The sequence below is a fragment of the Ovis aries genome, chromosome 1 (genome assembly GCF_016772045.2).
Source record: "Ovis aries strain OAR_USU_Benz2616 breed Rambouillet chromosome 1, ARS-UI_Ramb_v3.0, whole genome shotgun sequence".
NCBI classification, from domain to species: Eukaryota; Metazoa; Chordata; class Mammalia; order Artiodactyla; family Bovidae; genus Ovis; species Ovis aries.
The window spans coordinates 34,210,600-34,227,473 of record NC_056054.1 but is presented as its reverse complement, the minus strand read 5'-3'; the positions used below and the strand labels follow the sequence as shown (position 1 = coordinate 34,227,473).

At 40.1% G+C, this 16,874-nt stretch overlaps 1 protein-coding gene and 1 non-coding gene across 18 annotated transcripts in view; one reads left to right on the top strand and one right to left on the bottom strand.

The window, feature by feature from the left end:
- FGGY (FGGY carbohydrate kinase domain containing) overlaps positions 1-16,874 on the bottom strand; it is a 625,499-nt gene that overhangs the window by 444,960 nt on the left and 163,665 nt on the right. The window lies entirely within an intron of this gene.
- Positions 5,997-6,069, top strand: TRNAG-CCC (transfer RNA glycine (anticodon CCC)). Its single transcript has one exon. It is a non-coding gene; the product is annotated as a tRNA-Gly (tRNA).

Below are 16,874 nucleotides of genomic sequence, written 5' to 3'. Positions count from 1 at the left end.
AGTCCTAAGACTGCTCTGGCTATCTGCCTGGAAGAACACGCCAGACCACAAAGCAGAAAGAGAGATGCCAAGGAAAACATGGCAGCTTCATGAAGCTAAGGGAACTGAGATAAGAATCCGGAGAAGTTAAAGTGGCTGGAAACACAGCCTTCCCAAGAGGAGGTAGCAATGCAGAATGAGAGCCCCAGAAATTTGCACGAGTCCTGTGAAATCTTTGCTGATTATCGCAATGCAGATATGCATGCTGACACTCTTGAGATCTGATAAAGAGTGAATGGGAATCTGTGATCAAAACAGTTTCCAAGTTCACAAACCGCTGGGAATCACTTGAATTAAGAATGGGACACCATCATTGATCACTTGAGACATTCAGTGGGGAGCCCAAAAGACGTATGCCTTAGTAATGTGACTATACCACTTGTGTTACCAAAGTTTAAAAAGAAGACTACAAAGGATAAAACTAAGCCAAAAGGTTATTAATAGCTTCTTATGCAAAGTAGCTCAACAATCCTTAAAGGAAGCCAACAAAACCCAGACAATCAACAACATAAAATTGATGTCAGCATCTAATAAAAAATATTTGAAGAAACAATAGCCACATATTTTTTCTCGACTTAATAAAAGCTAACAATCCACAGATTTAAGCTCAATGAAACCAAGGCAAGATAAACACAAAACCACATCAAGACCGATTACAATCAAATTGTTTTTTAAGTGAAAAAAGAAAAATCTTTAAAAGTAGTCAGAGAGCTTACAAGAGACCCACCTCAAAACAAGGGACACATACAGACTGAAAGTGAAGGGCTGGAAAAAGATATACCACGCGAATAGAGACCAAAAGAAAGCAGGAGTGGCAATACTCATATCTGATAAAATAGACTTTAAAACAAAGGCTGTAAAAAGAGACAAAGAAGGCCACTACATAATGATCAAAGGAATAATCCAAGAAGAAGATATAACAATTATAAATATATATGCACCCAATATAGGAGCACCGCAATATGTAAGACAAACGCTAACAAGTATGAAAGGGGAAATCAACAATAACACAATAATAGTGGGAGACTTTAATACCCCACTCACACCTATGGACAGATCAACTAAACAGAAAATTAACAAAGAAACGCAAACTTTAAATGATACATTAGATCAGTTAGACCTAATTGATATCTATAGGACATTTCACCCCAAAACAATGAATTTCACCTTTTTTTCAAGTGCTCATGGAACCTTCTCCAGGATAGATCACATCCTGGGCCATAAAGCTAAACTTGATAAATTCAAAAAAATCGAAATCATTCCAAGCATCTTTTCTGACCATAATGCATTAAGATTAGATCTCAATTACAGGAGAAAAACTATTAAAAATTCCAACATATGGAGGTTGAACAACACACTTCTGAATAACCAACAAATCACAGAAGAAATCAAAATATGCATAGAAACAAATGAAAATGAAAACACAACAACCCAAAACCTGTGGGACACTATAAAAGCAGTGCTAAGAGGAAAGTTCATAGCAATACAGGCATACCTCAAGAAACAAGAAAAAAGTCAAATAAACAACCTAACTCTACAACTAAAGCAACTAGAAAAGGAAGAGTTGGAGAACCCCAGAGTTAGTAGAAGGAAAGAAATCTTAAAAATTAGGGCAGAAATAAATGCAAAAGAAACAAAAGAGACCATAGCAAAAATCAACAAAGCCAAAAGCTGGTTCTTTGAAAGGATAAATAAAATTGACAAACCATTAGCCAGACTCATCAAGAAGCAAAGAGAGAAAAATCAAATCAATAAAATTAGAAATGAAAATGGAGAGATCACAACAGACAACACAGAAATACAAAGGATCATAAGAGACTACTATCAGCAGTTGTATGCCAATAAAATGGACAACGTGGAAGAAATGGACAAATTCTTAGAAAAGTACAATTTTCCAAAACTGAACCAGGAAGAAATAGAAAATCTTAACAGACCCATCACAAGCACGGAAACTGAAACGGTAATCAGAAATCTTCCAGCAAACAAAAGCCCAGGTCCAGACGGCTTCACAGCTGAATTCTACCAAAAATTTCGAGAAGAGCTAACACCTATCCTCCTCAAACTCTTCCAGAAAATTGCAGAGGAAGGTAAACTTCCAAACTCATTCTATGAGGCCACCATCACCCTAATACCAAAACCTGACAAAGATGTCACAAAAAAAAGAAAACTACAGGCCAATATCACTGATGAACATAGATGCAAAAATCCTCAACAAAATTCTAGCAATCAGAATCCAACAACACATTAAAAAGATCATACACCATGACCAAGTGGGCTTTATCCCAGGGATGCAAGGATTCTTCAATATCCGCAAATCAATCAATGTAATTCACCACATTAACAAATTGAAAAATAAAAACCATATGATTATCTCAATAGATGCAGAGAAGGCCTCTGACAAAATTCAACATCCATTTATGATAAAAACTCTCCAGAAAGCAGGAATAGAAGGAACATACCTCAACATAATAAAAGCTATCTATGACAAACCCACAGCAAACATTATCCTCAATGGTGAAAAATTGAAAGCATTTCCCTAAAGTCAGGAACAAGACAAGGGTGTCCACTTTCACCGCTACTATTCAACATAGTTCTGGAAGTTTTGGCCACAGCAATCAGAACAGAAAAAGAAATAAAAGGAATCCAAATTGGAAAGAAGAAGTAAAACTCTCACTGTTTGCAGATGACATGATCCTCTACATGGAAAACCCTAAAGACTCCACCAGAAAATTACTAGAGCTAATCAATGAATATAGTAAAGTTGCAGGATATAAAATCAACACACAGAAATCCCTTGCATTCCTATACACGAATAATGAGAAAGCAGAAAAAGAAATTAAGGAAACAATTCCATTCACCATTGCAACGAAAAGAATAAAATACTTAGGAATATATCTACCTAAAGAAACTAAAGACCTATATATAGAAAACTATAAAACACTGATGAAAGAAATCAAAGAGGACACTAATAGATGGAGAAATATACCATGTTCATGGATCGGAAGAATCAATATAGTGAAAATGAGTATACTACCCAAAGCAATTTACAAATTCAATGCAATCCCTATCAAGCTACCAGCCACATTTTTCACAGAACTAGAACAAATCATTTCAAGATTTGTATGGAAATACAAAAAACCTCGAATAGCCAAAGCAATCTTGAGAAAGAAGAATGGAACTGGAGGAATCAACTTACCTGACTTCAGGCTCTACTACAAAGCCACAGTCATCAAGACAGTATGGTACTGGCACAAAGACAGACACATAGATCAATGGAACAAAATAGAAAGCCCAGAGATAAATCCACACACATATGGACACCTTATCTTTGACAGAGGAGGCAAGAATATACAATGGAGTAAAGACAATCTCTTTAACAAGTGGTGCTGGGAAAACTGGTCAACCACTTGTAAAAGAATGAAACTAGATCACTTTCTAACACCGCACACGAAAATAAACTCAAAATGGATTAAAGATCTAAATGTAAGATCAGAAACTATAGAACTCCTAGAGGAGAACATAGGCAAAACACTCTCAGACATAAATCACAGCAGGATCCTCTATGATCCACCTCCCAGAATTCTGGAAATAAAAGCAAAAATAAACAAATGGGATCTAATTAAAATTAAAAGCTTCTGCACAACAAAGGAAAATATAAGCAAGGTGAAAAGACAGCCTTCTGAATGGGAGAAAATAATACCAAATGAAGCAACTGACAAACAACTAATCTCAAAAATATACAAGCAACTTATGCAGCTCAATTCCAGAAAAATAAATGACCCAATCAAAAAATGGGCCAAAGAACTAAATAGACATTTCTCCAAAGAAGACATACGGATGGCTAACAAACACATGAAAAGATGCTCAACATCACTCATTATTAGAGAAATGCAAATCAAAACCACAATGAGGTACCACTTCACACCAGTCAGAATGGCTGCGATCCAAAAATCTGCAAGCAATAAATGCTGGAGAGGGTGTGGAGAAAAGGGAACCCTCCTACACTGTTGGTGGGAATGCAAACTAGTACAGCCACTTTGGAGAACAGTGTGGAGATTCCTTAAAAAATTGCAAATAGAACTACCTTATGACCCAGCAATCCCCCTGCTGGGCATCCACACCGAGGAAACCAGAATTGAAAGAGACACATGTACCCCAATGTTCATCGCAGCACTGTTTATAATAGCCAGGACATGGAAACAACCTAGATGTCCATCAGCAGATGAATGGATAAGAAAGCTGTGGTACATATACACAATGGAGTATTACTCAGCCGTAAAAAAGAATTCATTTGAATCAGTTCTGATGAGATGGATGAAACTGGAGCCGATTATACAGAGTGAAGTAAGCCAGAAAGAAAAACACCAATACAGTATACTAACACATATATATGGAATTTAGGAAGATGGCAATGACGACCCTGTATGCAAGACAGGGAAAGAGACACAGATGTGTATAGCGGACCTTTGGACTCAGAGGGAGAGGGAGAGGGTGGGATGATTTGGGAGAATGACATTCTAACATGTATACTATCATGTAAGAATTGAATCGCCAGTCTATGTCTGACGCAAGTTGCAGCATGCTTGGGGCTGGTGCATGGGGATGACCCAGAGAGATGTTATGGGGAGGGAGGTGGGAGGGGGGTTCATGTTTGAGAACGCATGTAAGAATTAAAGATATTAAAATTTAAAAAGTAAAAAACTAAAAAGTAAAATAAATAAATAAATAAATAAAACTGGAAGAATAACTAAAATAAATAAATAAATAAAAGTAGTCAGAGAAAAAGAAACATTACAGAGGAACAGGATAAAAATGTCTTCAGACTTTTTGCCAGAAACAACACAATCCAGAAGAAAGTGGAATGATGTCTGTAAAGCACTGAAAAAATTTTAAAAGAAAAAAATCAATATAGAATTCTATATTCAGCAAAAATAGTTTCAAACAATTAATGTGGAACATAGGCTTTTCCAGACAAACAAAAGCTGAGAAAATTCATTTCCAAGAAACATACACTATGTAAGAAATGTTAAAGGAAGTTCTTGAGGTAGAAGGAAAATGAGAATAAAGGGAAATATGAATTGAAAATATCAGTCAGTAAATATATGGGTAAATACAAAGGACCTTTTTATTTTAAAATTTATTTAAAAGATAATTGACTTTAAACCTTTATCTTTAAAAGATAATTTAGGGAAAACAATCAACGCATTGAGGGATTTATATGTACAAAGAAAACATACAACAATAGCAGCATAAATGATGAGATATTATGAAGATATATGGTACGGGGTATAAAATTATTTTAAGGTAATGGTATAAATGAATTTATTTGCAAAGCAGAAACAGAGACACAGATGTAGAGAAGAAATGTATGGATATCAAGAGGGGTAGGGGTGTGGGACAGATCAGGAGATTGGCGTTAAGATAGGTATACTACTGTGTATAAAATGGATAACTAATGAGAACCGACTGCATGGCATAGGGAACCCTACTCAGTGGTCTGTGGTGACTTAAATGGGAAGGAAATTCAATGATTAGGGGATACATCTATACGCGAAGATGATTCACTTTGCTGTACCACAGAAACTAACACAGCACTGTAAAGCAACTATATTCCAATAAAAAGGTAAAAATATTTGTAGACTAAGGACCATTTAGTCCTGAAGGAACACAAAGATTAAATGAAAAGCAAAATATTCTAAATAAATTTGATCTTTTATTCCCTTAAAAAAAGCTGTGATTATCTAAAATGCATATTATAAATCCTTTGAAGAGCCAGTGAGAAAGATAAAATGAATAAACACACTTGGGGGATAAAACAGAAGACTAAAAAATACTACAGAAATCTAGAAGAAGGCAAGAAAAAGGCAAAATAACATAGAATATATCGAAGAAATAAAAAGCAAACAGCAAGATGGTAGATTAAAATCCAAACATTAAATGTAAATGGCCTAGGGGCTTCCCTGATGGTTCAGTGGCTAGGACTCTGCACTCCCAATGCAGGGGGCCTATGTTTGATCCCTGGTCAGGGAACTAGATCCCATATGCTGCAATTAAGAGTTCACATACAGCAACTAAAGATCCAGCATGCCACTGCCAAGACCCAGCACAGTCAAATTAATAAATTAACTGACTGATTAAAAATATGTTGAAAAATGTAAATGGCCTAAAAACTTCAATGTAAGGACAGAGATCATCAACTGGACATTTGAAAATGAAACATAAAATTCAACTATATGCTGTCTGTAAGGAACATTCTAAATATAAACATACAAATAGGTTAAAGAGTAAAAAGGTAGAGAAAGATATATCATACAAATGTTAGTAATAAAAAAGAATTATCAGTAGCTATATGAATATCAGAAAGTAGACCTGTCAGAACAAGAAACATTACCAGGGAAGAGGGGATACATTACATACTGATAAAAGGGCCAATCTGTCAAGAAGACTTGTGACTTAAAGAAGAAATGATACTTTTGTAGAATGGCAACTTGAATGCAAGTAAAGTCAGATTTCTTTTTTCTTTATTTAGCTCAGAACAAACAAGCAGTGTCAAAGGCGCATGCGAAATCAAGGCTTCATGGTGGTATAATTGGATGTGGTTACCTAGGGTGGGGCTTCCCTGGTGGCTCAGTGGTAAAGAAAGAATCTGTCTACAATATAGGAGAATGCAGGTTCAACCCCTGGGTCAGGAAGATCCCCCAGAGAAGGAGATGGAAACGCACTCCAGGGTTCTTACCTGGGAAATCCCATGGACAGAAAAACCTGGTGGGCTACAGTCCATGGGGTGGAGAAAGAGTTGGACATGACTTAAAGACTAAACACCACCACCCAGGGTTGCCCTTGTTTCTTATACAGGCGTGCCTGAAATTAAGTGGTCTCAGTGGGCCGTGCGAATTAAACAACCGGACAGACTGAAGAAATCCAGAACTGTGGGCTTGCTGCATTTTACAGTATTTTGGACAAGAGTGTGTATGATTGGGTAAGGCCAGGGGTTCTGAAGGATCTACCTCCGAATTATAACAGAACATTATTATTTTATTTTGTTTCATTTCCTGATGTTCTATCTGTTCTTCTGGGGAATTTCAGTATATGAGGCCTGGCCATGACCTCCCACAGCACGGGCCATATCTATCTCATCCGACATGCCATTCCGTAGCACCAAGCAGAGTGCCTCTCTGGCAAATTTTGAGCGCTCAATGCATGCTTATTAGGGAATGAATGAGAACTCTAGAAGGTCAGTTATAGAAGGAAACTTTGTGGTTTCCTAATCACTTTTGAAAGGCAATGCCAAAGAATGCTCAAACTACCACACAATTGCACTCATCTCACATGCTAGTAAAGTAATGCTCAAAATTCTCCAAGCCAGGCTTCAGCAATACGTGAACCGTGAACTTCCTGATGTTCAAGCTGGTTTTAGAAAAGGCAGAGGAACCAGAGATCAAATTGCCAACATCTGCTGGATCATGGAAAAAGCAAGAGAGTTCCAGAAAAACATCGATTTCTGCTTTATTGACTATGCCAAAGCCTTTGACTATGTGGATCACAATAAACTGGAAAATTCTGACAGAGATGGGAATACCAGACCACCTGACCTGCCTCTTGAGAAATCTGTATGCAGGTCAGGAAGCAACAGTTAGAACTGGACGTGGAACAACAGACTGGTTCCAAATAGGAAAAGGAGTACGTCAAGGCTGTATAACATCACCCTGCTTATTTAACTTATATGCAGAGTACATCATGAGAAATGCTGGGCTGGAAGAAACACAAGCTGGAATCAAGATTGCTGGGAGAAATATTAATAACCTCAGATATGCAGATGACACCACCCTTATGGCAGAAAGTGAAGAGGAAATAAAAAGCCTCTTGATGAAAGTGAAAGAGGAGAGTGAAAAAGTTGGCTTAAAGCTCAACATTCAGAAAACGAAGATCATGGCATCCGGTCCCATCACTTCATGGGAAATAGATGGAGAAACAGTGGAAACAGGGTCAGACTTTATTTTGGGGGCTCCAAAATCACTGCAGATGGTGACTGCAGCCATGAAATTAAAAGACGCTTACTCCTTGGAAGGAAAGTTATGACCAACCTAGATAGTACATTCAAAAGCAGAGACATTACTTTGCCAACAAAGGTCCGTCTAGTCAAGGCTATGGTTTTTCCAGTAGTCACGTATGGATGTGAGAGTTGGACTGTAAAGACTGAGTGCTGAAGAATTGATGCTTTTGAACTGTGGTGTTGGAGAAGACTCTTGAGAGTCCCTTGGACTGCAAGGAGGTCCAACCAATCCATTCTGAAGGAGATCAGCCCTGGGATTTCTCTGGAAGGAATGATGCTAAAGCTGAAACTCCAGTACTTTCGCCACCTCATGCGAAGAGTTGACTCATTGGAAAAGACTTTGATGCTGGGAGGGATTAGGGGCAGGAGGAGAAGGGGACGACAGAGGATGAGATGGCTGGATGGCATAACTGACTCAATAGATGTGAGTCCGAGTGAACTCCAGGAGTTGGTGATGGACAGGGAGGCCTGGCGTGCTGTGATTCATGGGGTCGCAAAGAGTCGGACATGACTGAGTGACTGAAATGAACTGAACTGAATCACTTTTCAATTATTTGTATTCCAAGGCCCAAATCTTCAGCTATTGCCTTCTATACAGGTCCTAAAGGAGACAGAAGTAAGATCCCTGAAGGGTCCAAGGGCAGTAGCAGACTCCTGGGCTGCTTGTACAGACCATCCCCCTCTATAGAACACAGACAGCTCTGAAAATGCATTGTGCCTTCCTTCCAGATTGAGCTGGTGTAGTGTATTCTTGGTTATCGAAATACTCATAGCTTTGGGACTCTGAAATGGTAATGGAGTTTGAAATGTGTGAAACAGCATGATACGTAACTGCATGATCTTAATTACATAAAAATCGATGCTTAGTTGTGAAAACAAACAAATGAAACCTAGAAGAACACATCAAAGGGTAAACTGCTTGTGATTATGAATGACTTTGTTTTTTGCTTCTAATGTTTTTTGTTTCTCATTATGTACATGCTAAGAAATAAATGTTATCTTAAAAACCTTAAAAAAAAAGAAAGAAAATGCACTATGCCTGCCTCACACAGCTCCCATCTCCTATTTCCCTAGACACAAAAACATGTGAAATCTCAAATACATCTACTTTCCTTTTCTGATAAATGAAAAACAAGGAGACCTTCAGAGAAAGACATCAGATTGACTAGACACAACTTATGCTCCCTTTAAAAATTTCAATAAAATGGCAGTGGAAGAAAATTTCAAAAAGGCAAAACTCTACCATGTAAAGAAGACAGGACAAAAGATGACAGTAGCAGAACTCTAAGAGCTCGGAGAAGGCACTGGCACCCCACTCCAGCACTCTTGCCTGGCAAACCCCATGGATGGAGGAGGCTGGTAGGCAACAGTCCGTGGGGTCGCAAAGAGTCAGACGCGACTGAGTGGCTTCACTTTCACTTTTCACTTTCATGCACTGGAGAAGGAAATGGCAACCCACTCCAGTGTCCTTGCCTGGAGAATCCCAGGGACGGGGGAGCCTGGTGGGCTGCCGTCTATGGGGTCGCACAGAGTTGGACATGGCTGAAGTGACTTAGCAGCAGCAGCAGCAAGAGCTAGAAAATATGGATGGATGAGTAGTAACTCACTCGGTAGACTTGTAAAGATAAAAATTAAGGAACAGTGGAAAAAACCCAGAAGCACAATTACCCTAAAGAGACTCAGACAAGTTCAGGACATGGTGGTACCAGGTGCCTCTGAAAAGCGGGGATAAAGTGGAGCTAAAATCAAAGGGCTTCCCAGCTGATGCACATGGGATTCTTTACAGTTCACGTGCCAATGAAGGGGATACAAGAGATGTAGGTTCAATCCTTGGGTTGGGAAGATTCCCTGCAGAAGGAAATGGTGACCCATAGTATTCTTGGTGGAAAATTCCACGGACAGAGGAGACTGGCGGGCAACAGTGCATGGGGCAGCAGAGCTGGACACGACTGAATGACTAAGCATACACACAAAATCAACAGGATGGTTGAGAGCTGTGTAAGAGGAAACTAGAACCACCCCACCCTGCCATGCGCCCTCATGATGAGCAACCTGGATGCCATCTCTCCCACACCCTGAAGAAGATTCAGGTCCACCCTCAGACAGAGTGGGGCCCAAGGCCCAGATAAGAGCAGGGGGCATCCTGACAAGAACAGAGATGAAGTAAGGCCCTGCCTTTGTGCAGGTGAGCCTTCAGGATCCTTTCCCCAACTCAGCTCCCAGAGATCTGGCTGCCAGGTTTATACCCTGAAAATTCATTTTGGGGGAATCTAGCCTGACACAAGAAAAAAACCTAAAGTTAGTTGGGAAGACAGAGGGTGTAGAAAGGATAGGCCAGCCAGATGACTCAGGTCTTAAGAGGATTAAAATGACACAATGTAAGTAAAGACCATTTTTCATGATCAATAGTGGGAATTCTATAATTATCATCACTATTAAAAAAATTAATTAAAAAAATATTACTGTGGGCTTACTACGGACATACTAGAGTATTTCCAGGCTGGCAGGAGCCCCCAGACTCTGGGAGAAACAAAGAGAAAGTATCACCAAGATTCCGGTCAGACTCCTGAGACCATGAACAGTCTGAGTCAGAACAAGGAGAACTTTTGACTTTCTTGCTTTTACCCAGAGCAAGGCACACATCAAAAGCACATGCCTGCTGAGTTCCAGGGGTCTGATCATTATCACATATTTCTCCAACATGATTTTATAAAAATGAAGTCGGCTATGCTGCATTATTTATAAGCAGTTCACTGTATTGACGCTGCCAGGCCCCCACTTTCAAGGGAAACCTTTTGTTCTCTGCTTGGGGAAGGAAGGGCCTGGAGAGTCTCAATCCAACAAGCGAGTGGATAACAGAATAATTAGAGCTGAGGGTAGGGATAAATTACCAAGATGTTCCTGGCTGCGGCATTCAGTACATCCCAGGCCTATGAAGGCTCTGTTTTTCCAAGCCATACAAGAGACCAAGTTACTAGCACTGAAGATACAGCTCATGGGGAGATATGACTTGAATGGGATTGCTAATTGTATCAACAAAGGGACCAAGAGGGCCTTATTTCTGAAGAAATACCACTGCACCCATCAGAGCTGCTCCTGTTAAAGAGCTGTCAGACTCCAGGCTTGTTACTAGTGGCTCTGCACTTCATCAAGACTTGCTGACAGGTCAGACCGAAATAATATATGCCATGAGGCAAGGCAGGGCAATATTAAATTGCCTTTTCAGTTAGGCTCGCCTACAATATAGTTTGAAGGTGGCCATGACAATACAGGAAGCATGAAAGCGCTGAATACATGATCAAGTGCAGGGAGCTTTCCCATGCCCCACGAGAGCGAGACTGAAGATCCTAAGGATCCTAGGGTTCTGGCCAAAACATTCCAAGATCCTGATGAAGCCCATGGGTGCCTGGATTTGGATTTTTCCCCTAAAGAATAAGAATGATGACAATTAGATGATGACTAAAAAGAAGTGAAGAGCTCAAGAAACATAGAGCTCTGGGAGCAAATGGATTGCTGCCTTATGTTTTCTGTGAGGATGGTTTGATAAAAGTCACCCTGTTAAGGAGATGCATACCATAGGCAGGGACACAAGGCCAACAATGAGATGCTCTCTCAAGATGGGGAAATTAAGACTGCTTTTGAGAGTTCAGCTGTTATGTTAATTCATGATGAATTGGAGTCCAAATCTGCAAAATTTTCCTAAAAAGACAAAATGGGTTCCAGGACCTTTAAGGCTCCCAGTCACCAGACTGACAGCATAATGATGGTCAAGAAGAAATGTCAGTCAGATGGATGGCTGGTCTGCATGAGTGAGAAGAGGCAGGAGCAGAAGAGGGAGAGACAGAGATCAGTGTCAATGAGGGGGAGGGAGGAAATTTCCAGGTAGAAAGAACCACATTTCCAAGAGGCTGGAAGTGGGAAACCGGAGAGCGCAAAGCACATCTCAGACAGTCTCTCCATGCAAGCGTCAAGGGCTGAGCATCTTCCCCAAATAGGAAAAGGAACAAAAAGACCATTCACTCCCTCTGTCCTGCATTCACTAACAATTATTTAGTAAGCTCTTAATGTATACCAAAAAGAGATACTGTTTCTTCCTTCATGGGGCTTAGAATCTAGCAAAAGGGAAAAATCCATGAGGGGCTCAAATTTCTAATAAATACTATGCTGCTGCTGCTAAGTTGCTTCAGTCGTGTCTGACTCTGTGCGATGGCAGCCCACAGGCTCCTCCGTCCCTGGGATTCTCCAGGCAAGAACACTGGAGTGGGGTGCCATTTCCTATGAAGGGTAAGTAAAATAAAGAAGGATTACAGGGTGTACATAGAGCTTACGGTATCAAAAGACATGGAGAACAAGAACCTATCTCAGGTTCTTCCATTAAGGGGGCAGGACTTGGGCAAAAGGGTTTCCACTGGCGGATACTAGAGCTGCTGCTGCTGCTGCTGCTAAGTCACTTCAGTCGTGTCCGACTCTGTGCAACCCCATAGCCCACCAGGCTCCCCCATCCCTGGGATTCTCCAGGCAAGAGCACTGGAGTGGGGTGCCATTGCCTTCTCTGATCCTAGAGCTACAGGGCATCAAAATAGGGCTGCCTTTTCATGGAACCATCCTCAGATTTTTCCCTCTCCTCCTGCCTCTGGTTCGCCTCTGCCATTGCCTTGAAGCCTTCTCCATTCTGGTGATGCTGGGTTTCTAACTCAATCATTTCAGGCTTACATTGACCTATATATACTATCATGTGTAAAATAGAGAGTTAGTGGAAAGCTGCTCTATAACACAGGGAACCCAGCCTGGAACTCTAGGATGACATAGAGGGGTGGATGGCGGGGGGGTGGGGGGGTGGTAAGGAAGGTTTAAGAGAGAGGGGATATGGGGATATGTATATGTGTATATATATATTTTTAGCTATTGTTCAGTTGTGTCTGACTTTTTGTGACCCCATGGACCAGTCCATCCTAAAGGAGATCAGTCCTGCGTGTTCACTGGAAGGACTGATGTTGAAGCTGAAACTACAATACTTTGGCCACCTGATGTGAAGAGCTGATTCATTTGAAAAGACCCTGATGCTGGGAAAGATTGAGGGCAAGAGGAGAAGGGGATGACAGAGGATGAGATGGCTGGATGGCATTACCGATGGGTTTGGGTGAACTCTGGGAGTTGGTGATGGACAGGGAAGCCTGGCCTGCTGTGGTTCATGGGGTTGCAAAGAGTCAGACAAGACTGAGCAACTGAACTGAACTGATGGACTACAGCATGCCAGGCTTCCCTGTCCTTCACTATCTACTGGAATTTGCTCAAACTCATGTCCATTGAGTCAATGCTACCAACCAACCACCTCATCCTCTGCTGCATACATGTATAATTATGACTGATTCGAGTTGCTATATGGCAGAAACAAATACAACACTATAAAGCAATTTTCCTCTAATTAAAAATAAAATTTTTAAAAAAGAACAGAAACTGTTATGATTTGGGGAATTTCATTGGATTGGCCAAATAAGAAAAACTATTTTATTTCTTGGGCATGAAACTTGATTTCAGCCTTTAGGCTCTGGTCATCTGAAGATTCACCACTGGTTCCCGTTCTAGTGGGCTTCCCTGGTGGCTCAGTGGTAAAGAATCTGCTTGCCAATGCAAGATATGCCAGTTTGATCTCTGGGTTGGAAAGATTCCCTGGAGAAGGAAATGGCAACTCACTCAGCATTTTTGGCTGGGAAATCTCATGGGCCCAGAGAAGCCCAGTAGGCTACAGTCCATGGGGCTGCAAAAAGAGTCAGACACAACTTAGAGACAAAAAAATAAATCCCCTTCTAGCTCTTTCAAACCTCTTGGTTTCAAGGTCCCAGACTCTGCTGCTGGCTTCCTCCGTAAGGTCTATCCTAGTAAGGATATGAGGTTATTGATACCAAGATCTATTTCCAATCATATCTGTATCCTAGCATAACTTGGAAGAGACTGTAAGGACATACAGACCTATCGCAGTCTGACTCAGAAGGGAGTCCTTTCCCAAACGTTTTATAAGTTCCAATACTAAAGTATCTCTTCCAAGGTTAACTCATTTTAGCCTATCCTATTACAGGACAACACACTGTGTATTAATGAAGACAGACAGTGGTGTCTATACAATCCTTATCTCTCAACATTCCTCAGTCCTAATGGCATCCCAAATGTGCTATTTGTTAAGCTAAGCACTGGACTGATCCAAAGTTATCTAAAGCACACACATCAGTAAGTCTGCAATCCAATGCTACAGACAAGACATAGGTGAAAAAGAGCAAAGCTATGCTAATACAACTCCTTGGTAGGGAGGGAAGCAAGGAAAAGAGAGTTACATTAATATATGGTCATTCAAGGCTGCTCTGCTGTGAAGAGATAATTTAAGATTCCTGGCAGAGGATGAGAAAGTGGCAGATTCGAATAGCTCCTGCCAAGTGGCCCCATGGATTCCTTTATTTCATTTGGCCTTTTGGCTATTAGGCCTTTGGAACACCCAACAAACCTTATCTTAACTCAAGAATACTTTTCAATGTAAAGAAATGCATAAACAAATTATAAAAACAATCTTTCCTTGATAAGCCGGGATTACCTTTGCAAATCCCCTTAGTAATACCAACAAGTATACTATGCTATAGTTTAACATAGTACTTACCATACTCTAGGCACTCAACAAACATGTTTTACTTTATCTTTTATGAGACACTGACAAGACATAGTGTCTTTTGAAAGCCACAGTGTCTTCTTTTACAATAAACATTCCAAAGTGCTACACTTGATTTTTTTGTCCAGTCCTGAAAATGGCAGGTCTTTGCTTCTAGTTTTCTTTCTCTATCAGGTTTGGTTTGGTCTTTAGAAATGATGCTACTCTTCTCCCATGGTGCAAAATGCACAAGTGTTTGGAGACTTCTTTCCTTGTTCTCCTTTTGCCAGGACTCATTGTACTCCAGGTACTGAGGATGCCAAAATGAGGATGGCCACAGTGATAAGCGGAAGTCACCATGGTGATGCTAGTACCCTTCTCAGCAATCATGTCAACTGTGCTAGCAACTGAGGAGCTGCCTGCTTACTTACTCGCAGAGCTGAGAGTTTTAACATCAAGTAGTAGCTCTCTAGAACAAAGAAGAGAGAGCCGGGTTAAGACTTTTCAAACAAGACCAAGAGGAGAAAACACTAAAAGAAACAGATGGCATCCAGAAACAATGCTGGAGAGAGTGTGAAGAAAAGGGAACTCTGTTGCAAACTATTGGTGGGGATGTAAATTGGTACAGCTACTAAGGAGAACAGTATGGAAGCTCCTTAAAAAATTAAAAAAAGAGTTATCATATGATCCAGCAATCCCATTCCTGGACATACATCTGGAGAAATCTATAATCCAAAAAGATATATGCGCGCATCTCGCCAATGTTACTGCAGCACTATTTACAACAGTCAAGACATGGAAGTAACCTAAATATCCATCCACAGAGGAGTGAATAAAGAAGATGTGGTACATTTATACAATATTAAGAAGTGAGATATGCTGCCATTTGCAGGAACATGGATGGTCCTAGAAAATATCATACTAAGTGATGTCAGACAGAGAAAGACAAATGGCACATGCTATCACTTAAATGTGGAACTGAATTAAAAGTGATACAAATGAAGTTACAGAACAGAAACAGACTTGTAAATATTGAAAACAAACTTACAGTTACCAAAGGGGAAAGAGACATGGAATGGGGGGACAAATCAGGAGCTTGGGATAAACATATACACATCACTACATGTCAGACAGGTAACCAACAAAGACCTACTGGAGAGCACAGGGACCTCTACTCAGTATTCTGTGATGACCTATAAGAGAAAAGAACCTAAAAAGTAGTGACTATATGCATATGCATAACTGAATATCTTTGCTGTCTCTGAAACTAATACAACATTGTAAATCAACTATAATCCAATAAAATTAAAATTTTTAAAAAGAGTTGGTGAACTATAAGTATAGACTTGAAGTTTCCATAACTTTCAAGATATTATCATTTCTAAAAAAAGGAAGGAAACGAAAAGAACAAAAAAGGGAAAATGAAATGGAAATGGAAAAGAAAAAGAAGCAAACAAAAGTATGCCCTTAAATATAGGTTCTCAAAGGATAAACTGGCAGAACACAGAGGGTTTTCAGGACATTGAAGCTACTCAGTATGATTCTATAATGTTATTGTTGTTCAGTCAGTCAGCTGTGTCTGACTCTGTGACCCCATGGACTGAAGCATGCCAGGCTTCCCAGTCCTTCAGTGTCTCTCAGAGGTTGCTCAATCTCATGTCCATTGAGTCAATGATGACATTCAACCATCTCACTCTCTTTCCTCCCCTTCTCTTTCTGTCCTCAATCTTTCCCAGCATCAGCGTCTTTTCCAATGAGCTGGCTCTTCACATCAGGTGGCCAAAGTGTAGACATATATCAATATAATTCTATAAATGCAGACACATATCTATCTTTGTTCAAACTCATAAAATGTGCAACACCAAGAGAATATTAATGTTAGTCATGGATATAGGGTGACTGTAATGTGTCACTATAAGTTCATCAATTGCAAGAAACGTACCACTCTAATGGTGGAATGCCGATATGCAGGTGTTAGCAAAGGCGTATATGGAAGTCTTTGTACCTCTGATCGTTTTTTCTGTATACCAACAACTGCTCTAAAAAATAGCCTCTTAAAAACAATGATGACAACAACTTCAGTTCTCAATGTCCTTCAGGGGTCAAGATCAAGAAACTGACTGGCATAACCCACATGTCAGCTCTTCA